Consider the following 7,465-nt stretch of genomic DNA (forward strand, 5'->3'; position numbering starts at 1 on the left):
CTGTGCTGATGGCTCAGAGCCTGGAGCTGCTTTGGGTTATGTGTCTCCCTCTTTCTCTGCCCCTCACCTGCTTGCATTCTGTCTCTCTCTCAAAAATAAGTAAACATTTAAATTTTTTTAAATAAACACATACATCTAAAAATATATTGTGCCTTCCCTCTAAAATTCTAAGAAATTATAAAAAATTATCTTTTATAATACAGTCACATTTTATGGGATCTACCTACCTTTGTGTGGGGAATAAGCTTAGGAATTCCCTGAGCCTGCATTGATGGGTTAAAAAGGCATAAAGAATTAGAAAGTCATAGGGTGTACACACCCAAGTTTGGGTAAACAAGATTAGGTAAATAAGAATAGGTAAAATGAGGCAAAGGTCCCAGTGTAGGACAAAAGTGTAGGAATAGGGAGTCTCATGATCAAAACATCCAAGATGAGGTAAACAAGATTAGGTATTCGGGGCAGAAGTGTCCCCCAACTTAGTACTATAGCAGAAAGCTGCTTTCACAGGAAGGGAGGATAAAATTAGGTAAACAGGTAAATAGGGCTATAGTGACTGCAGGGCAAAGTTGCCCATAGTGGAGCTAAAGAATGGTGCCTTGCTGACCCTGAGGTAGTATGCTCTGTATATTTCCTCCCCTAAGCCAGTTTAGGTAAAAAGACATAGGGCCTCACTGAATGTGCTGTAAACAACCTTCTCCCAGGTGCCAGGATTTTGTTTTGTATTAACCCAAACCTCTAATCCCACATATTTTCAAAACCCTCTTTCCCTCATGCCCATGAGTTAATGTTCAGTTTCATTGTCTCTTTGTGCATGTCTATCACCATGTTTATAACCCTTCTGATCCTAATAAAAACGGAGCAAAGACCCTTAATCAGGGCTTCTGTCTTCTCCTGGACATTAGCCATCTCTTGCATTTTTAATCCTGTGTCCCACTTTCTTGCTGGACAAGAAAGAACTGAAGACCCAGAGTCTATGACACCTTTTCATAGAACTTTTGTATTTCATGAGAGAGTAAAATATAATTCCAATATTACAACCCACTATCAAAAATGCATAAAAATGTAGACAAAATAGGTGCAAGTGTTCACAAGGTAAAAACTTCTAGTTATAAAATTTATAAGTTAAAAAGTAAGTAAGTTCTGCAATGTAATGAACAGCATGGTGACTCTAGTTAACAATTTTCTATTGTACATTTGTACATAGGAAATTGCTAACAGAGTACGTTTTAGAAGTTCTCATCAGAAGAAAATGAATTGTAACTATGGGTGATTATAGATGGTAACTAAACTTTTTGTGATAATATTTTACTATATACATATTATATATATGGGTATATATGTATATATATATATATATATCGAATTATTATGCTGTACACCTAAGTATAGTATAATTATATCAGCTATGTCTCAAAACAGAAAAATCAATTAATGCATTTTTATAATTTAAAGTATTGGTTCAGTGTGTATTATTTATATTACTAAGCGTGTAATTTAATACAAGAATACATATGTAATACATTTAATATACTTCATGCATTAAATATTTAGTTAATAAAATTACTATGAATAACATTTATTAAAAGTTATTTAAAAATAGCATTCAATTTCTATTAATATGGATTCTAAATAGTGAAAACACTTAATTTTGAAATCCATGACCCATGTTTTCTTACACAATAATGTTAGCAAGTACTGCATGTAAGAATCTCCATGTACCCATTGCATCTTTGTCTTAGTACTTCTGGATCATTTTTTATTGTGGAAATCTGAGCCAGAAGGCTATGCCTCTGTACAGAGAAAGAGATGTAGAGAGGGACCAAAAACAGTCTAGCAAGCACAAGCAACTTTTGTTCTCGCTTTCTTTCAAGCTTAATTAAGAGGGAGTTTGGGAAGCAAAATTTCATCATTACATTAAATCAACGACTAATACAGCTATATGTATCACTTTACCCTCTCCTGGAAGTTTCTAAAAAGGAATGAAAAATTTCCAAACGTTACTTTAAATACTCAATGTTCATTCAATAGTTTGTTTTGAAACCTTTGTTACTGAAGTGAGAAATATGTATACATACACTTGTATATATACATTAATTGTGGTAAAATGAAAGTACTCATCCTGTGCTAGAAGGAAATACATAGTATTAAATAAGTGAATCTTTAAAATTATGTCTTATATATGCACATAGATTTATATTTATAAAATTTTTACCATTTTATTCTAAAAATTATTGCAAAGGAACATTTTTTTTTAATGTCTACTTGTTTTTGAGAGAGAGAGACAGAGTGTGAGTGAGGAAGGGGCAGGGAGAAAGAGGGAAACACAGAATCTTAAGCAGGCTACAGGCTCTGAGCTATACTCACAGGGCCAAACACAGGGCTCAAACCCATGAACTGTGAGATCATGACCTGAGCTGAAGTCTGACACTGAACTGACTCAGCCACCCAGGTGCCCCACAAAAGTTTCTTAATGAAAAATTAATTCATATGATTTTATCAGTAATGAAAATTAGACTACATATAATGAGGTATTCATTTTATTATATCAAATTAACTGAATATTTTATATTAAATAAGTATTCTATATACACACACCATAAATATCATATACTGCATCTTCTTTCTTCATTCATTCATCCATGCACCCATCCATCCATCCACCCATCATCCATTTATTCATTCATTTATAGACACTTAGGTTGTCTCTATTGTCTAGGTTATTGTGAACATGGGAGGTCTATATCTTTGATATTCTGTTTTTGTTTTCCTTTGATACAAACCCAGAACTGGGATTGCTGGATCATAATGTAGCAGCTGAACCAATTTACACTCCCACCAACACAGCACCAGGATTTCCTTTTCCATATATTTGCCAACACTTGTTATCTCATGTCATTTTGATGATAGCCAATCTAACACATGTGAAGTGAAATTCATTCTAGTTTTGCTATACATTTCTTATACTAATGACTAGTGATTAAGCATCTTTTTGTGCACCTGGTGATCATTTGTATGTCATTTTTGGAAAATGTCTACTCACTTCTGTTGGCAACTTCTTAATAAGATTTATTTCTGCCATTGAGCTGAATTAGTTTTTTTTTTTTAATAATTTGTATATTACCTATTATTCATGATTAGCAAATATATGCTCCCATTCTGTAGGATGCCTTTTTATGTTCTTGGTTGTTTCTTTTGTTATGCAAAAGGGTTTTAGTAATCACATTCATTTTTTGTTTTGATGCTTGGGCTTTTGGTATTGTACCCAGGAAACACTGCCAAAGATCAGAGCTTTTTGTCTTATATTTTCTTCTAGGAGTTTTATGGTTTGGAATAGTATATTTCAACCCTTAACATGTATTGAGTTAAATTTTATGGCTGGCATAATATGGGGTCCAATTTCTTCTACTCAAAGCTATAATTTTTTCTCAATATTATTTATTGAAGAGACTCTTTTTTCTCCTTTGAATATTCTTGGAATCCTTGCTAAATATTAGATGACCATATATGTAAGGGTTTATTTCTAGACTCTCAATTCTGTTCTATTGGTCTATGTTTCTATTTTTATACCCATGCCCTATTGTGACTATAGCATTATTTGTATTTCCAAATACAACAAATTACAAATTACAAATACAAATTACAACAAACTTGTAGTATAGGTTAAAATCAGAAACTATGATACCTTCATTCTTGTTGTTTCTCAGGATTGCTTAAGCAGGCTATTTGTTTTTTCAGTCTCCATACAAATTTTAGAACTACTTATGCTATTTCTATGAAAAATGTCATTGGAATTTTTAAGAATTGCATTCAATCTATAGATAGCTATTAGTATGATGAATACGTACCAATATTAATTCTTCCAACCCAGTAAAATGAAATGTTTTCATTTTTCTGTATATTCATTTTCAATTTTTTTAATTTTTAATTTTTTAATGATTATTTGAGAGAGAGAGAAAGAAAGAGATCATGTGTGAGTGGGGTAGGGGCAGAGAGAGAGAGAAAGAGAGAGAGAGAGAGAGAGAGAGAAATTCCCAACCAATCTCTGTACTTTCGGCGTAGAGCCCAATGTGAGGCTTGAACTCAGGAACTGGGAGATCATGACCTGAGCCAAAAATCAGACAGTTAACCATCTGAGCCACCCAGTAGCCCCTGTATATTCATCATTTTTTAAATAAAACTCTTACATTCATTTATATGTAGACCTTTAACTTCCTTCGTTAAGCGTATTTCAAAGGTTTGAATTCTTTTTGATGCGATTATGAATCAGATTTTTTCTTTATTTTTTAATGCTCTGTTGTTTATACAAATACAAATAATTTATTTTTAATTTTATTTATTTATTTTGAGAAAGCAGGAAAGCTATGGAGGGGCAGAGAAAGGGAGAGAAAATCCCAATCGTGTTCTGTGCTACCCAAAACGGAGTTCAAACTCAAACTATGAGATTATGATCTAGACAGATGCTTAACTGACTGAGCCACCCAGGCACCCAAACACAAATATTTTCTCTAAGTTGGTTTGTATTCAACTACTTTACTATAATTGTTGATTAATTCCAATAAGTTTCTGGTGGACTCTTTTGGATTTTCTGTATATAAGTTTACAACATATGCAAACAAATAAAATATTACGTATTCTGTTGCAAATAGGATGTTTTTTCCCCCTTGTTTGTTTATTCTGGCTATGATTTCCATTACCTTTTGAATAAGATTGGTAAGGATGGGCACCTCTGTTTTGTTTCTGATTTTAGAGAAAAATATTTCACTATTGAATTTAAAGTTATATGTGAGATTGTTATATAAATTTGTTTTGAGTTATGATACTTCTATACCTATTTAACACTTTTTTTTAATCATGAAAGGATACTACATTCATCTAGTGCTTTTTTCTGAATCTATTGAACTACTGCAGCCCAGGTATAAGTTCCACTTGATCAAGGTGAATAAGTCTTTTAATGTACTACTGGATCCAATTTGGGAGTATCTTGTTGACAATTTTTGCATCCATATTCATCAGGGATATTGTCTTGTAATTAATTCTCCCGTTTAGTGGGGTCTTTGGTTTTGGATCAAGATAATGCTGGATCTAATGAGTTTGGAAGTTTTCCTTCCATTTCTTTCTTTCTTTCTTTCTTTTTTTTTTTTTTTTTTTTTTTTTTTTTTGGAATAGTTTGGGAAGAATCTCTTTTAACTCTTCTTTAAAAGTCTGGTAGAATTTCCCTGGGAAGCCATCGGGCCCTGGAGTTTATTTCTTGGGAGACTTTGGATAACTGATTCAATTTATTTGTTGGTTATGGGTGTTCAAATTGTTTATTTCTTCCGATTTCAGATTTGGTAGTCTGTCAGTCTATAGGAAATTGTCCATTTGTTACAGATTGTCCAGTTTGTTGGCATATAATTTTTCATAGTATTCTCTTATACTTTTGTACTTCTATGGTGTTGGTTATGATCTCTTTTTCATTTGTGATTTTATCTATTGGGGTCTTTTCTGTTTTCTGCTTGATAAGTCTCATTAAGGGTTTACAAATTTCATTAATTCTTTCTAAGAACCATCTCTTTAAAAAATTACATGTTTATTTATGTTTGAGAGAGACAGAGCAATGAACTGAGAAGGGGCAGAGAGAGACACACACAGAGAATCTGAAGTAGAATCCAGGCTCTGAGTTGTCAGCACAGAGCCCAAAGTGGGGCTTGAACCCATGAACCATGAGATCATGACTGCAGCTGAAGTCCAGTGGTTAACCAATTGAGCCACCCAGGTGCCCCTCTAAGAATCATCTCTTAATTTTGTTGATATTTTGTACTGTTTTTTTCCTTTTGTTTTGTTTCTATGTTGTTTATCTCTGCTCTAATCTTTATTGTTTTCCTTCTTCTGCTGACTTTAGGCTTTATTTGCTGTTCCTTTTCTACCTCCTTTAGATGTAAGTTTAGGTTGTGTATTTAAGATATTTCTAGCTTCTTTAGGGAGGTCTGTATTGCAATACACTCCCCTCTTGGGCCTTTGCTGCATCTTAAATTGGGACTGCCATAGTTTCATTTTTATTTGCTTCAATGTACTTTTTTATTTCCTTTTTAAATTCCTGTTTAGCCCATTTATTTCCTAGTAAGATGTTATTTATCCTCCAAGTATTTATGGGCTTCCCAAATTTATTCTTGTGGTTGACTTCAAGTTTCATAGGTTTGTGGTCTTAAAATATGCATGATATGATCTCAATATTTTTGTACTTCTTGATGGCTGATCTGTGACCCACTATGAGATGTATCCTGGAGAATGTTCCATGTGCACTAGAGAAGAAAGTGTATTCTGCTCTTTTAAGATGGAATGTTCTGAATATATTTGTTAAGACTATCTGGTCCAGTGTTTCATTCAAAGCCATTGATTTTTGCTGATTCTCTGCTTAGATGATCTGTCCATTGTTATCAGTGGGTGTTAAAGTCTCTTACAATTATTGTATTCTTGTTAATGACTTTCATTATGTTTTCATTAATTTATTTATACATTCTGTGCTCCAAGTTGTGGGCATAAATATTTACAGTTATTAGATTTTCTTGATGAATAGACCATTAATTATGATGTACATTGAGGGTTGAGATCCCTGGTCTGGAAATGAGAGATGAGGGGATGCCATTTTCTTCCAACACCAACATGCTGGGACTTCAGAGAGCAACATAGTGGCCCTTGAGGAGGAAAGACCCACTTTTACCAAATCCAGTTACTCCGTGTCTAACAAGTGCTTATTTACTGGGGAAAGACTGACTCTGAGCCACTTCAGCCAGCCTCTCCTCCAGACCAGAAAAGCCACCAACCCCAGGCACCAACAGGCAACTCTTTCTGTTTTTCTTTTTTTTCCCTTATTTTCGTTTTGAATCAGGCTCATAGTTTCTGATTTTTTTTTTTTTTTTTTGGTCATTTAATCTTTTTTGGGAGGGTGGTTCAGGCTTTATTATTATTATTAATTTTTATTTTTCCTTCTTTTCTCTTTTATTGCCCCCTCTTTTTTTCTTTTTTTTTTCCTTGGAAATAAGCCTTATAGATTGTTGAATCTCTGTTTGTTGTTGTTGTTGTGTCTGTTCCCTTCCCTTTTTTTTTCTTTTTATGGTTTCAGACTTCCCCACCTTTTTATTTTCCAGGGCTACTTCAATAAACAATGAAAGCACACCTACTTAAAGGTCCAAACATTCCACCATGCAAGCGAGAAGAAACTCTGCAGAGGACTGACCAGTGGGAAAGAGAAGCCAACATGCAAAAGCAAAGTGCACACAGCATGTACCAGAAACACTTCCTGGAGGGCCAGGACCTCAAAAGTGTATGATCCCCTTTTAATACAATAGTACTCTTAGGTGTAGAAACCATAACAAGCTGTTAAAACACACAAAAAGGACAGAAACTGAACCAAAATGAAAAAAAAAAAAAAAAAAAAACCAATGGAGGAATTCTCCCCCAAAGAAAGGTCAAGAAGAAATCACGG

Source organism: Panthera leo, chromosome A1 (assembly GCF_018350215.1).
Source record: "Panthera leo isolate Ple1 chromosome A1, P.leo_Ple1_pat1.1, whole genome shotgun sequence".
NCBI classification, from domain to species: Eukaryota; Metazoa; Chordata; class Mammalia; order Carnivora; family Felidae; genus Panthera; species Panthera leo.